At 41.7% G+C, this 16,975-nt stretch overlaps 1 protein-coding gene across 3 annotated transcripts in view; it reads left to right on the top strand.

Annotated features, from left to right (window-relative positions):
• USP34 (ubiquitin specific peptidase 34) overlaps positions 1-16,975 on the top strand; it is a 1,226,195-nt gene that overhangs the window by 1,156,402 nt on the left and 52,818 nt on the right. The window lies entirely within an intron of this gene.

Genomic DNA, 16,975 nt, shown 5'->3' with positions numbered 1-16,975 from the left:
AGAGCACTTGGAAGCCTGCTCAGTCCTGGAACAAGTTCAACAGACAAAGAAACTCGCCAATCGGATTGAGTAGGGGGCAGATTGTCGCTTTTCTCAGACGCTTGGTTTCAGGATGTTCAGGATCCTTGGGTTCTGGAGGTCGTGTCTCAGGGATACCGGATATCGTTTAAATCTCATCCGCCCAGGGGCAGATTCCTACTCTCCAGACTGTCTACAAGACCAGAGAAGAGGACAGCCTTTTTAGATTGCGTAAGGGATCTATCCTCCTTAGTAGTAATAGTCCCGGTACCTGCATCAGAAAGAGGTCTGGAGTTCTATTCAAACCTCTTTGTGGTTCCCAAAAAGGAGGGAACTTTTCGTCCAATTTTGGACTTCAAGTGCCTAAACAAATTTATACGTTTCCCCTCCTTCAAGATGGAGACTATAATATCAATCCGTCCCCTGGTTCAGGAAGGACAGTTTATGACTACCATCGATCTGAAGGATGCATACCTTCACGCTCCGATCCACAGGGAACATTTCCAGTTCCTGAGATTTGCCTTTCTGCATCAACACTTCCAGTTCATAGCACTTCCGTTTGGCTTAGCTACTGCTCCAAGGATATTTACGAAGGTTCTGGGGGCTGAACCTGAGGTATGGCAGTAGCTCCTTACCTGGATGATATCTTGGTACAGGCACCATTTTTTCTTCTAGAAAGGAATCACTCACACTTTCTTCTACGTCTTCTTCAGTAACATGGATGGAAGATAAACTTTGAAAACAGTTTGCTTACTCCAAATACCAGAATGAATTTCCTGGGCACAGTTATAGACTCGTGTGCATGAAAATCTTTCTAACAGATCAGAGAAGTTGCAAGCTAACAGCATGTCTTGCCCTCCAGACCTCCTTGAGACCTTCGGTGGCCCAGTGTATGGAGGTGATTGTACTCATGGCGTCTTTATGGACATCGTGATCGGACCCATGGTGTCTTGTATGGACATCATTCCCTATGCCAGATTCCATCTCAGACCTTTACAGCTATACATGCTGAGACAATGGAACAGTGACCATTCCGATCTGTCACATCAGATAGTTCTGGACAACCTGTCAAGAGACTCGCTGTCTTGGTGGCTCTGTCAAGATCACCTGTCCCAAGGCACGTGCTTCTTGAGACCGTCCTGGGAGATTGTGACTACGGACGCCAGTCTATCCGGCTGGGGAGCCAGGAAGGCACACAGGGTCTTTAGACTCAGGAGGAGTCCACTCTTCCAATCAATATCTTGGAATTCTGGACAATCTTCAATGCTTTGAAGGCTTGGCCCCTCCTGGGTTCATCCCAGTTTATCAGATTCCAATCAGACAATATAACTTTGGTAGCCTACATCAACCATCAGGGAGTAACGAGAAGCTCCTTAGCGATGAAAGAAGTATCTTAAATCCTAGAATGGGCGGAGTCAGCGATTCACATTCCGGGTGTGGACAACTGTATGTATGTATGTATTGGGTACTTGTAAAGCGCGGCTAATCACCCGTAAGGGTCTCAAGGCGCTGCTCATTTTATTGACCTCGGAAGGATGAAAGGCTCAGTGAACCTCGCCGGAGATCGAACCTGCAACCCTTGGGTTGCTACAGAGCTCAGCCCCAGTGCCTTAGCATACTGAGCTATCTGTCCGGCAGACCCATAAACAACTGGGAAGCAGACTTCCTCAGCAGGCAATCCTTTCACCTGGGGGAATGGTCTCTCCACCCTGAGGACTTTAATTACTCTCATCCAAGATGTATATGGAAGAAAGACTCTTCCCGAGGCCCCAGGCCCTGAGCTATCGGAGAACCCCAAATAGTTCCCCAGCCTAACCGGCTGGCGTCCATAAACACAATTACCCAGAAAGGTCTCAGGAAGCAAGTGCCCGAGACAGAAGTTCCTGTGAAATCCACCACTAGAGATAGTCTCTTGTAATGGAACCATATTTATCCTCTGCGTAAAATCTGAATGTTCTCTGTTTGATTGACTAAGCATGCAAAGTCACAGAGGTCGCAGATGGAACTAAGCAAAAGGATGATGTCCATGGAAGCAACCATCAGACCAATCACCTCCATGCATTCTCACTAAAGGACGAATAGGAAACTGGAGAGAAAGGCAAAAAGCAAGAAGTTTGGATGTCCTGACGTCCGTCAGGAAAATCTTCATGGACAGGGAATGTGATTGTCTCTAGGAAATAGACTCTAGAGGCTGGAACTAGAAAACTGGGATACTATGTCCACATCCCACAAAAAAGGTTTGAGAAACAAACTTGACTCTGTTCGATCACAGGAACTGGAATAATCACTCCCAGAGAAGAAAAATAACCTTCACGAAATTTAAGCAGGATTCTCTCTCTACTTGGAAGTAGATCATTTTGACAGGAAAAATCTTCCTCTGGGAGGGCAAGATTTCGATTCTATACAGAAAACCTGGGAGACAACTTCCTCTACCCACTGGTCTTTGTAAAGCCGGAAATTACTTCTAAGCATATAGACAGTGTCACGGCTGTTCCTGGATCTGAACCTGGGATCCTGGTTCTCAGCCTGCATCTCTTGTCCTGCGCCACCAGGGGTGTTTCGAAAAACTGAATCAGGGGCAAAGTCCTAGAACTGAATTAGACTCAGTGGAAGGTTTCTTGGATTGCTTTCACTAGAGCAAGGGTGGCGACATGAGGACTATGTCTGCTCAGATTTAGAATATAAGTAGGATTCTGTGTTTTTTCAAAGCTAAGGCCACTCAAATGACCCCCTTGAGAACTGGAAAGGACACAGCAATGTCTAGAAGCAATCCTGCTAAGTACTCTGAGATTTATAGAACAAATGTACATGAAAACCATACATGTCATCTATATAAACTTGTCGCCTCAATATGAGAAAAAATATCATATTCAATGGCTATACTAAAAAACATGGAAACATTTAAAAAAAAAAACATATTGGTAAAAGTCCCCATACATAAAAATAAAGGATAATACATATGATACGGACATATGGGGAAAAAAATGGGGGGGAAAAAAAATGTATCAGACAGAGAAAACTCAATATAAAATAAATTTTAGGGCACTAGGTAGCCAAAATCCTTTTGGGGCCACCTAAATTTTACCAACAGCGTGATAGTCTCCTATATAAAGAGACTCCTATGCATATGAACACGCATAAAATAAATATAAATTAAAATTTGACAGATCATATACATAAAAACTACCACAAGATGGCAGTAACCGACTTGAAATGTCATGTAAAAATAAAGACAAAAAGGATTAAATTTCCTAATAGAGACTAAATACAAATAAAAGACTGTTAAGCCTCTGTGAACAAATCAGCTTATAAGACCACCAATATAAGCAACCTATTTAACAAGCATTATAAATCACCCACAGGGAAAAAAATAAATTCCCTTAATAAAATCTCCACACTAAGAGACCTGAATTAGAGAAAGCGCTTCTGATAGATAGGGCGCTAAAAACGCTTAAACAAGCACACACAGCTGATCAGCCTACTTTCGGGGGGGAAAAGATGATGCCTACATGAGAATAAAACGCAATAACTCCTCACATGCATAGGCGAGTAAAATATAGACATTGCGCATATGTTAAAATGCTACATTAAACCCTCCTTTTGAGTTACGGTATCTAGCTAGTATTTTTAACGCAAGGGCTTAGGCTATGCTGCAGCACTGTCCGCTGACTAGCATCTGACGGTTAGGAGAAAATGGCGCTGTATAAATATAAGAGCGCACTAGCGAGAGACTTCTCTTAAAAATAAAATATATTTAAACAGCACTGCTGCTATATGTAAGCAGTAAATTACATAAGTATTCAATAGAACACAAAAAACTGTCGGTGCCGCACTGCTGAAAGCAGGACGACCAAAAGCAAGACGGAACCCAGATGCACTGAGTGGAATCCCACTGAGGTGGATGGCGTCAACTAAACTGCTATTTCTAAAGTCAAATAAAAGAGCATCGGCCACACAGATCATGCCGAATAAAAGCTCTAACCACAAAAGGGATAATAAACATTAAAGGGACAGTCAAGTCCAAAAAAAAACTTTCATGATTTTAATAGGGCATGTAATTTTAAACAGCTTCCCAATTTACTTTTCTTTCATGTAATTAGCAAGAGTCCATGAGCTAGTGACGTATGGGATATACATTCCTACCAGGAGGGGCAAAGTTTCCCAAACCTCAAAATGCCTATAAATACACCCCTCACCACACCCACAAATCAGTTTTACAAACTTTGCCTCCTATGGAGGTGGTGAAGTAAGTTTGTGCTAGATTCTACGTTGATATGCGCTCCGCAGCAGGTTGGAGCCCGGTTTTCCTCTCAGCGTGCAGTGAATGTCAGAGGTATGTGAGGAGAGTATTGCCTATTTGAATTCAATGATCTCCTTCTACGGGGTCTATTTCATAGGTTCTCTGTTATCGGTCGTAGAGATTCATCTCTTACCTCCCTTTTCAGATCGACGATATACTCTTATATATACCATTACCTCTACTGATTTTCGTTTCAGTACTGGTTTGGCTTTCTACAACTTGTAGATGAGTGTCCTGGGGTAAGTAAGTCTTATTTTCTGTGACACTCTAAGCTATGGTTGGGCACTTTTTTATAAAGTTCTAAATATATGTATTCAAACATTTATTTGCCTTGACTCAGGATGTTCAACGTTCCTTATTTCAGACAGTCAGTTTCATATTTGGGATAATGCATATGAATAAATCAATTTTTTCTTACCTTAAAATTTGACTTTTTTCCCTGTGGGCTGTTAGGCTCGCGGGGGCTGAAAATGCTTCATTTTATTGCGTCATTCTTGGCGCGGACTTTTTTGGTGCAAAAAAAATTTCTGTTTCCGGCGTCATACGTTTTTTTGCGCCAAAAGTGTTGGCGTTCCGGATGTGGCGTCATTTTTGGCGCCAAAAGCATTTAGGCGCCAAATAATGTGGGCGTCTTTTTTTTGCGCTAAAAAAAAAAAATTGGGCGTCACTATTGTCTCCACATTATTTAAGTCTCATTATTTATTGCTTCTGGTTGCTAGAAGCTTGTTCACTGGCATTTTTTCCCATTCCTGAAACTGTCATTTAAGGAATTTGATCAATTTTGCTTTATATGTTGTTTTTTCTATTACATATTGCAAGATGTCCCACGTTAACACTGAGTCAGAAGATACTTCTGGAAAATCGCTGCCTGGTGCTGGATCTACCAAAGCTAAGTGTATCTGCTGTAAACTTATGGTATCTGTTCCTTCAGCTGTTGTTTGTACTGATTGTCATGACAAACTTGTTAATGCAGATAATATTTCCTTTAGTACTGTTACATTACCTGTTGCTGTTCCGTCAACATCTAATGCTCAGAGTGTTCCTGATAACATAAGAGATTTTGTTTCTAAATCCATTAAGAAGGCTATGTCTGTTATTCCTCCTTCTAGTAAACGTAAAAAGTCTTTTAAAACTTCTCATTTTTCAGATGAATTTTTAAATGAACATCATCATTCTGATTCTGATAATGGTTCTTCTGGCTCAGAGGATTCTGTCTCAGAGGTTGATGCTGATAAATCTTCATATTTATTTAAAATGGAATTTATTCGTTCTTTACTTAAAGAAGTCCTAATTGCATTAGAAATAGAGGATTCTAGTCCTCTTGATACTAAATCTAAACGTTTAGATAAGGTTTTTAAATCTCCTGTAGTTATTCCAGAAGTTTTTCCTGTCCCTGATGCCATTTCTGAAGTAATTTCCAGGGAATGGAATAATTTGGGTAATTCATTTACTCCTCCTAAACGTTTTAAGCAATTATATCCTGTGCCATCTGACAGATTAGAGTTTTGGGACAAAATCCCTAAGGTTGATGGGGCTGTCTCTACTCTTGCTAAGCGTACTACTATTCCTACGGCAGATGGTACTTCCTTTAAGGATCCTTTAGATAGGAAAATTGAATCCTTTCTAAGAAAAGCTTACTTGTGTTCAGGTAATCTTCTTAGACCTGCTATATCTTTAGCGGATGTTGCTGCAGCTTCAACTTTTTGGTTAGAAGCTTTAGCGCAACAAGTAACAGATCATAATTCTCATAGCATTATTAATCTTCTTCAACATGCTAATAATTTTATTTGTGATGCCATCTTTGATATCATTAGAGTTGATGTCAGGTATATGTCTCTAGCTATTTTAGCTAGAAGAGCTTTATGGCTTAAAACTTGGAATGCTGATATGTCTTCTAAGTCTACTCTGCTTTCTCTTTCTTTCCAGGGTAATAAATTATTTGGTTCTCAGTTGGATTCTATTTTCTCAACTGTTACTGGAGGGAAAGGAACTTTTTTACCACAGGATAAAAAATCTAAAGGTAAATTTAGGTCTAATAATCGTTTTCGTTCCTTTCGTCACAACAAGGAACAAAAGGCTGATCCTTCATCCTCAGGAGCGGTATCAGTTTGGAAACCATCTCCAGTCTGGAATAAATCCAAGCCTTTTAGAAAATCAAAGCCAGCTCCTAAGTCCACATGAAGGTGCGGCCCTCATTCCAGCTCAGCTGGTAGGGGGCAGATTACGTTTTTTCAAAGAAATTTGGATCAATTCCGTTCACAATCTTTGGATTCAGAACATTGTTTCAGAAGGGTACAGAATTGGCTTCAAGATAAGGCCTCCTGCAAAGAGATTTTTTCTTTCCCGTGTCCCAGTAAACCCAGCGAAGGCTCAAGCATTTCTGAATTGTGTTTCAGATCTAGAGTTGGCTGGAGTAATTATGCCAGTTCCAGTTCTGGAACAGGGGCTGGGGTTTTATTCAAATCTCTTCATTGTACCAAAGAAGGAGAATTCCTTCAGACCAGTTCTGGATCTAAAAATATTGAATCGTTATGTAAGGATACCAACATTCAAAATGGTAACTGTAAGGACTATCCTGCCTTTTGTTCAGCAAGGGCATTATATGTCTACAATAGATTTACAGGATGCATATCTGCATATTCCGATTCATCCAGATCACTATCAGTTTCTGAGATTCTCTTTCCTAGACAAGCATTACCAGTTTGTGGCTCTACCGTTTGGCCTAGCAACAGCTCCAAGAATTTTTACAAAGGTTCTCGGTGCCCTTCTGTCTGTAATCAGAGAACAGGGTATTGTGGTATTTCCTTATTTGGACGATATCTTGGTACTTGCTCAGTCTTCACATTTAGCAGAATCTCATACGAATCGACTTGTGTTGTTTCTTCAAGATCATGGTTGGAGGATCAATTTACCAAAAAGTTCATTGACAAGGGTAACCTTTTTAGGTTTCCAGATAGATTCAGTGTCCATGACTCTGTCTTTGACAGACAAGAGACGTCTAAAATTGATATCAGCTTGTCGAAACCTTCAGTCACAATCATTCCCTTCGGTAGCCTTATGCATGGAAATACTAGGTCTTATGACTGCTGCATCGGACGCGATCCCCTTTGCTCGTTTTCACATGCAACCTCTTCAGCTCTGTATGCTGAACCAGTGGTGCAGGGATTACACAAAGATATCTCAATTAATATCTTTAAAACCGATTGTACGACACTCTCTGACGTGGTGGACAGATCACCATCGTTTAGTTCAGGGGGCTTCTTTTGTTCTTCCGACCTGGACTGTAATTTCAACAGATGCAAGTCTTACAGGTTGGGGAGCTGTGTGGGGGTCTCTGACAGCACAAGGGGTTTGGGAATCTCAGGAGGTGAGATTACCGATCAATATTTTGGAACTCCGTGCAATTTTCAGAGCTCTTCAGTCATGGCCTCTTCTAAAGAGAGAATCGTTCATTTGTTTTCAGACAGACAATGTCACAACTGTGGCATACATCAATCATCAAGGAGGGACTCACAGTCCTCCGGCTATGAAAGAAGTATCTCGAATTCTGGTATGGGCGGAATCCAGCTCCTGTCTAGTTTCTGCGGTTCATATCCCAGGTATAGACAATTGGGAAGCGGATTATCTCAGTCGCCAAACGTTACATCCGGGTGAATGGTCTCTTCACCCAGAGGTATTTCTTCAGATTGTTCAAATGTGGGGACTTCCAGAAATAGATCTGATGGCCTCTCATCTAAACAAGAAACTTCCCAGGTATCTGTCCAGATCCAGGGATCCTCAATCGGAAGCAGTGGATGCATTGTCACTTCCTTGGAAGTATCATCCTGCCTATATCTTTCCGCCTCTAGTTCTTCTTCCAAGAGTAATCTCCAAGATTCTGAAGGAATGCTCGTTTGTTCTGCTGGTAGCTCCAGCATGGCCTCACAGGTTTTGGTATGCGGATCTTGTCCGGATGGCCTCTTGCCAACCGTGGACTCTTCCGTTAAGACCAGACCTTCTGTCGCAAGGTCCTTTTTTCCATCAGGATCTCAAATCCTTAAATTTAAAGGTGTGGAGATTGAACGCTTGATTCTTAGTCAAAGAGGTTTCTCTGACTCTCTGATTAATACTATGTTACAGGCTCGTAAATCCGTATCTAGGGAGATATATTATAGAGTCTGGAAGACTTATATTTCTTGGTGTCTTTCTCATCATTTTTCCTGGCATTCTTTTAGAATTCCGAGAATTTTACAGTTTCTTCAGGATGGTTTGGATAAAGGTTTGTCTGCAAGTTCCTTGAAAGGACAAATCTCTGCTCTTTCTGTTCTTTTTCACAGAAAGATTGCTAATCTTCCTGATATTCATTGTTTTGTACAAGCTTTGGTTCGTATAAAACCTGTCATTAAGTCAATTTCTCCTCCTTGGAGTTTGAATTTGGTTCTAGGGGCTCTTCAAGCTCCTCCGTTTGAACCTATGCATTCATTGGATATTAAATTACTTTCTTGGAATGTTTTGTTCCTTTTGGCCATCTCTTCTGCCAGAAGAGTTTCTGAATTATCTGCTCTTTCTTGTGAGTCTCCTTTTCTGATTTTTCACCAGGATAAGGCGGTGTTGCGAACTTCTTTCTCTTGTTAAGTGTAGTCAGTCCACGGGTCATCCATTACTTATGGGATTATATCTCTCCCCAACAGGAAGTTGCAAGAGGATCACCCAAGCAGAGCTGCTATATAGCTCCTCCCCTCACATGTCATATCCAGTCATTCTCTTGCAAGTCTCAACAAAGGAGGTTGTGAGAGGAGACAGGAGTTTTTTACTTAATTCTTCAATCAAAAGTTTGTTATTTTAAAATGGCACCGGAGTGTGCTGTTTTTTCTCTCAGGCAGTATTTAGAAGAAGAAGATCTGCCTGCGTTTTCTATGATCTTAGCAGACGTAACTAAGATCCACTAGCTGTTCTCGCGCATTCTGAGGAGGGGTAACTTCAGAAAGGGGAATAGCATGCGGGGTCCTCCGCAAATGAGGTATGTGCAGTAAAATATTTTCTAGGAATGGAATTGACTAAGAAAACACTGCCGTTACCCATATGATGTAAGTACAGCCTTTAATGCAGTAGTAGCGACTGGTATCAGGCTGTTAAATGTATGCGCAGTTGAGTTATTTTCTAGGGACTAGAATTTGACTGAGAAAATACTGTTAATACTGATATAAATGTATAAGCCTTAACTGCAGTAGAAGCGACTGGTAGCAGGCTTAGTGATAACTTTACATAACACTGGAAAAGTTGTTTTTAAAACGTTTACTGGCATGTTATTCGTTTTGTGAGGTACTTTGGTGATAAATCTTTTTGGACATGATTTTTTTCCACATGGCTAACGTTTATTTCTGCATAGAAACCGTTGTGACAGGTCTCCCACTGTTGTAATATGAGTGGGAGGGGCCTTTTTTAGCGCCTTGTTGCGCAGATAAAATTCTAGCACAGTCTTCCTGCCTTTTCCTCCTTGATCCAGGACGTCTCCAGAGAGCTCAGGGGTCTTCAAAATTCAATTTTGAGGGATGTAATCAGTCACAGCAGACCTGTGACAGTGTGTTTGACTGTGAGAAAAACATTAAATCTAAAATTGATTATCCGGTTGTGGGTATTGAGGGGTTAATCATCCGTTTGCTAGTGGGTGCAATCCTCTGCTAAATTCATACATTTATTGTTAAAATTGTTGGCTATAACTGAATTAGTTCATTGTTATTTCAACTGTGACAGTTTTTTTTTTTTTTTTTTTTTGTGTTTTTAAAAGCACTGCTGCGTTTTTTCATATTGCTTGTAAATTCACTGACAGTTTTTTTCCAAGCTTGCTAGCCTTCATTGCTAGTCTGTTAAACATGTCTGATACAGATGAATCTACTTGTTCATTATGTTTAAAAGCCAATGTGGAGCCCAATAGAAATTTGTGTACCAATTGTATTGATGTTACTTTAAATAAAAGTCAGTCTTTACCGGTAAAGAAATTATCACCAGACATCGAGGGGGAAGTTATGCCGTCTAACTCTCCTCACGTGTCAGTACCTTCGCCTCCCGCTCAGGAGGTGCGTGAGATTGTGGCGCCAAGTACATCAAGGCCCTTACAAATCACTTTGCATGATATGGCTAATGTTATGAAAGAAGTATTATCTAATTTGCCTGAGTTAAGAGGCAAGCGCGATAGATCTGGGTTTAGGACAGAGCGCGCCGATGACACGAGAGCCATGTCCGATACTGCGTCACAATTTGCAGAACATGAGGACGGAGAGCTTCATTCTGTGGGTGACGGATCTGATCCGGGGAGACCGGATTCAGAAATTTCAAATTTTAAATTTAAGCTTGAGAACCTCCGTGTATTGCTAGGGGAGGTGTTAGCGGCTCTGAATGATTGCAACACGGTGGCAATCCCAGAGAAATTATGTAGGCTGGATAAATACTATGCGGTACCGGTGTGTACTGACGTTTTTCCTATACCTAAAAGGCTTGCAGAGATTATTAGCAAGGAGTGGGATAGACCCGGTGTGCCTTTTTCCCCTCCTCCGATATTTAGAAAAATGTTCCCAATAGACGCCACCACACGAGACTTATGGCAGACGGTCCCTAAGGTGGAGGGAGCAGTTTCTACTTTAGCCAAGCGTACCACTATCCCGGTGGAGGATAGTTGTGCTTTCTCAGATCCAATGGATAAAAAATTAGAAGGTTACCTTAAGAAAATGTTTGTTCAACAAGGTTTTATATTACAGCCCCTTGCATGCATTGCGCCCGTCACTGCTGCGGCGGCATTCTGGTTTGAGTCTCTGGAAGAGGCTATTCGCACAGCTCCATTGGATGAGATTATGAACAAGCTTAAAGCCCTTAAGCTAGCTAATGCATTTGTTTCGGATGCCGTGGTGCATTTAACCAAACTAACGGCTAAGAACTCCGGATTCGCCATCCAGGCGCGCAGAGCGCTATGGCTTAAATCCTGGTCAGCAGATGTAACTTCTAAATCTAAATTGCTTAATATTCCTTTCAAAGGGCAAACCTTATTCGGGCCCGGCTTGAAAGAAATTATTGCTGACATTACTGGAGGTAAGGGTCACTCCCTTCCTCAGGACAGGGCCAAATCAAAGGCCAAACAGTCTAATTTTCGTGCCTTTCGTAATTTCAAGGCAGGAGCAGCATCAACTTCCTCCGCCCCAAAACAGGAAGGGACTGCTACTCGTTACAGACAGGGTTGGAAAGGCAACCAGTCTTGGAACAAGGGCAAGCAGGCCAGAAAACCTGCTGCTGCCCCTAAGACAGCATGAAGTAAGGGCCCCTTGTCCGGAAACGGATCTAGTGGGGGGCAGACTTTCTCTCTTTGCCCAAGCTTGGGCAAGAGATGTCCAGGATCCCTGGGCGTTGGAGATCATATCTCAGGGATATCTTCTGGACTTCAAAGCTTCTCCTCCACAAGGGAGATTTCATCTTTCAAGGTTATCAGCAAACCAAATAAAGAAAGAGGCGTTTCTACGCTGTGTACAAGACCTCTTATTAATGGGGGTGATCCACCCAGTTCCCCGGTCGGAACAAGGGCAAGGATTTTATTCAAATCTGTTTGTGGTTCCCAAGAAAGAGGGAACCTTCAGACCAATCTTGGACTTAAAGATCCTAAACAAGTTCCTAAGAGTTCCATCATTCAAAATGGAAACTATTCGAACCATCCTACCCATGATCCAAGAGGGTCAGTACATGACCACAGTGGACTTAAAGGATGCCTACCTTCACATACCGATTCACAAGGATCATTATCGGTATCTAAGATTTGCCTTCCTAGACAGGCATTACCAGTTTGTAGCTCTTCCCTTCGGGTTAGCTACGGCCCCAAGAATCTTTACAAAGGTTCTGGGCTCACTTCTGGCGGTACTAAGACCGCGAGGCATAGCGGTGGCTCCGTACCTAGACGACATATTGATACAAGCGTCAAGTTTTCAAACTGCCAAGTCTCATACAGAGATAGTTCTGGCATTTCTGAGGTCGCATGGGTGGAAGGTGAACGTGGAAAAGAGTTCTCTATTACCACTCACAAGGTTTCCCTTCTTAGGGACTCTTATAAATTCTGTAGAGATGAAAATTTACCTGGCGGAGGCCAGGTTATCAAAACTTCTAAATGCTTGCCGTGCCCTTCATTCCATTCCACACCCGTCAGTAGCCCAGTGCATGGAAGTAATCGGCTTAATGGTAGCATCAATGGACATAGTACCATTTGCGCGCCTGCATCTCAGACCGCTGCAATTATGCATGCTCAGTCAGTGGAATTGGGATTACTCAGATTTGTCCCCTCTAATAAATCTGGATCAAGAGACCAGGGATTCTCTTCTCTGGTGGCTTTCTCGACTCCATCTGTCCAAAGGGATGACCTTTCGCAGGCCAGATTGGACGATTGTAACAACAGATGCCAGCCTTCTAGGTTGGGGCGCAGTCTGGAACTCCCTGAAGGCTCAGGGATCGTGGACTCAGGAGGAGAAACTCCTCCCAATAAATATTCTGGAATTAAGAGCGATATTCAATGCTCTTCTAGCTTGGCCTCAGTTGGCAACACTGAGGTTCATCAGATTTCAGTCGGACAATATCACGACTGTGGCTTACATCAACCATCAAGGGGGAACCAGGAGTTCCCTAGCGATGTTGGAAGTATCAAAGATAATTCGCTGGGCAGAGTCCAACTCTTGCCACCTGTCGGCGATCTATATCCCAGGCGTGGAGAACTGGGAGGCGGACTTCCTAAGTCGTCAGACTTTTCATCCGGGGGAGTGGGAACTTCATCCGGAGGTCTTTGCTCAACTAATTCATCGTTGGGGCAAACTGGAACTGGATCTTATGGCTTCTCGACAGAATGCCAAACTTCCTTGCTACGGATCCAGGTCCAGGGACCCGGGAGCGGCGCTGATAGATGCTCTAGCAGCCCCTTGGGGTTTCAACATGGCTTATGTGTTTCCACCATTTCCGCTGCTTCCTCGGCTGATTGCCAAGATCAAACAGGAGAGAGCATCAGTGATTCTGATAGCACCTGCGTGGCCACGCAGGACCTGGTATGCAGATCTAGTGGGCATGTCGTCCTGTCCACCATGGTCTCTACCTCTGAGACAGGACCTTCTAATTCAGGGTCCTTTCAACCATCCAGATCTAATTTCTCTGAGGCTGACTGCATGGAGATTGAACGCTTGATTCTATCAAAGCGTGGCTTCTCGGAGTCAGTTATTGATACCTTAATACAGGCTCGGAAACCTGTTACCAGAAAAATTTACCATAAAATATGGCGTAAATGCTTATATTGGTGTGAATCCAAGAGTTACTCATGGAGTAAAGTTAGGATTCCTAGGATTTTGTCCTTTCTACAAGAGGGTTTAGAAAAGGGTTTATCTGCTAGTTCATTAAAGGGACAGATTTCTGCTCTGTCTATTCTGTTACACAAACGTCTGGCAGATGTTCCAGACGTTCAGGCTTTTTGTCAGGCGTTGGCTAGGATTAAGCCTGTGTTTAAGACTGTTGCTCCACCGTGGAGCTTAAACTTAGTTCTTAAAGTTCTTCAAGGTGTTCCGTTTGAACCCCTCCATTCCATTGATATTAAGCTGTTATCTTGGAAAGTTCTGTTTTTGATGGCTATTTCCTCGGCTCGAAGAGTCTCTGAGCTATCTGCCCTACACTGTGATTCTCCTTATCTGATTTTCCATTCAGACAAGGTAGTTCTGCGTACTAAACCTGGGTTTTTACCTAAGGTGGTTTCTAACAGGAATATCAATCAAGAGATTGTTATTCCATCATTATGTCCTAACCCCTCTTCAAAGAAGGAACGACTTTTGCATAATCTGGACGTAGTCCGTGCCCTGAAGTTCTATTTACAGGCAACTAAAGATTTTCGTCAAACTTCTTCCCTGTTTGTCGTTTACTCGGGACAGAGGAGAGGTCAAAAGGCTTCGGCTACCTCTCTCTCCTTTTGGCTTCGTAGCATAATACGTTTAGCCTATGAGACTGCTGGACAGCAGCCTCCTGAAAGAATTACAGCTCATTCCACTAGAGCTGTGGCTTCCACCTGGGCCTTTAAAAATGAGGCCTCTGTTGAACAGATTTGCAAGGCTGCAACTTGGTCTTCACTTCACACTTTTTCAAAATTTTACAAATTTGACACTTTTGCTTCTTCGGAGGCTATTTTTGGGAGAAAGGTGCTTCAGGCAGTGGTTCCTTCCGCTTAAAGTTCCTGCCTTGTCCCTCCCATCATCCGTGTACTTTAGCTTTGGTATTGGTATCCCATAAGTAATGGATGACCCGTGGACTGACTACACTTAACAAGAGAAAACATAATTTATGCTTACCTGATAAAATTATTTCTCTTGTAGTGTAGTCAGTCCACGGCCCGCCCTGTCTTTTAAAGCAGACCTAAATTTTAATTAAACTCCAGTCACCACTGCACCCTATGGTTTCTCCTTTCTCGTCTTGTTTCGGTCGAATGACTGGATATGACATGTGAGGGGAGGAGCTATATAGCAGCTCCGCTTGGGTGATCCTCTTGCAACTTCCTGTTGGGGAGAGATATAATCCCATAAGTAATGGATGACCCGTGGACTGACTACACTACAAGAGAAATAAATTTATCAGGTAAGCATAAATTATGTTTTTAAATTTTTACCTAAGGTTGTGAATTCTAACAACATTAGTAGATAAATTGTGGTTCCTTCATTATGTCCTAATCCTAAGAATTCTAAGGAGAAATCATTGCATTCTTTGGATGTAGTTAGAGTTTTGAATTATTATGTTGAAGCTACTAAGAATTTCAGAAAGACTTCTAGTCTATTTGTTATCTTTTCCGGTTCTAGGAAAGGTCAGAAGGCCTCTGCCATTTCTTTGGCATCTTGGTTGAAATCTTTAATTCATCATGCTTATGTCGAGTCGGGTAAAACTCAGCCTCAAAGGATTACAGCTCATTCTACTAGGTCAGTTTCTTCTTCCTGGGCGTTTAGGAATGAAGCTTCGGTTGATCAGATTTGCAAAGCAGCAACTTGGTCTTCTTTGCATACTTTTACTAAATTCTACCATTTTGATGTGTTTTCTTCTTCTGAAGCTGTTTTTGGTAGAAAAGTACTTCAGGCAGCTGTTTCAGTTTGAATCTTCTGCTTATATTTTCAGTTTTTTTTCTTTATAAGATTTAAACTTTATTTTTGGGTGTGGATTTTTTTCAGCGGAATTGGCTGTCTTTATTTTATCCCTCCCTCTCTAGTGACTCTTGCGTGGAAGATCCACATCTTGGGTAGTCATTATCCCATACGTCACTTGCTCATGGACTCTTGCTAATTACATGAAAGAAAACATAATTTATGTAAGAACTTACCTGATAAATTCATTTCTTTCATATTAGCAAGAGTCCATGAGGCCCACCCTTTTTTGTGGTGGTTATGATTTTTTTGTATAAAGCACAATTATTCCAATTCCTTATATTTATGCTTCGCACTTTTTTCTTATCACCCCACTTCTTGGCTATTCGTTAAACTGAATTGTGGGTGTGGTGAGGGGTGTATTTATAGGCATTTTGAGGTTTGGGAAACTTTGCCCCTCCTGGTAGGAATGTATATCCCATACGTCACTAGCTCATGGACTCTTGCTAATATGAAAGAAATGAATTTATCAGGTAAGTTCTTACATAAATTATGTTTTATCACAAATTTTGCTTTGTTCTTGTCGTATTCTTAGTTGAAAGCTAAAGCTAGGAAGTTCATATGCTATATTCTTAGACCTTGAGGCCTCTAATCTGAATGCATTTTGACCGCTAGAGGGCATGCACAGGAAGTGACCTAGGAGTGAGCACTGATTGGCTAAAATGCAAGTCTGTCAAAAGAACTCAAATAAGGGGGCATTTAGCAGAAGCTTATATACAAGGTAATTACAGAGGTTAAACGTGTATTATTATAACTGTGTTAGTTATGCAAAACTGGGGATTGGGTAATAAAGGGATTATCTTTCTTTTTAAACAACAAAAATTCTGGTGTTGACTGTCCCTTTAACTCCATACAAGTAGTATCGCCTCATAAAAAGATAGTTAAAAAGGCGGTTAGCTTACTTAAAGGATCATAAAACCCACATTTTTTCTTTTATGATTTAGAAAGAGCATGTAATTTTAAACAACTTTCTAATTTACTTCTATTATCTAATTTGCCTCATTCTCTTGATATACTATGCTGAAAAGTATATCTAGATAGGCTCAGTAGCTGTTGATTGGTGGCTGCACACAGATGCCTCGTGTGATTGGCTCACCCATGTCCATTGCTATTTCTTCAACAAAGGATACCTAAAGAATGAAGCAAATTAGATAATAGAAGTAAATTGGAATATTGCTTATGGTATTCTCTACCCGAATCATGAAAGAAAATGTTTGGGTTTAGTGTCCCTTTAAATTAAACGTGCGGTTGTCTCTAAAAAAATTTAAAATGGAGAGATAAAAACCGCTGTCCCAGGGAGAGTGAATGTATTCTGGATAAAATACTTCACTAGAAGTCTTATAGTCTGAGGCCAAAATCCATCTCCCTAATTGCCCACCCTTACTGGAGGATACCCAGCATATAAATAAAAAGTCCCTCAACCCAATTATGACTAGACCACTAGCCATGGGGACAGCGATACAGGGACTCACTGTTTGAAGTCTTCAATCTTCTC

Source organism: Bombina bombina, chromosome 4, assembly GCF_027579735.1.
Source record: "Bombina bombina isolate aBomBom1 chromosome 4, aBomBom1.pri, whole genome shotgun sequence".
In the NCBI taxonomy this organism is placed as follows: domain Eukaryota; kingdom Metazoa; phylum Chordata; class Amphibia; order Anura; family Bombinatoridae; genus Bombina; species Bombina bombina.
The sequence above is the reverse complement of the archived record's forward strand: the minus strand, read 5'-3'. Positions and strand labels throughout refer to the sequence as shown.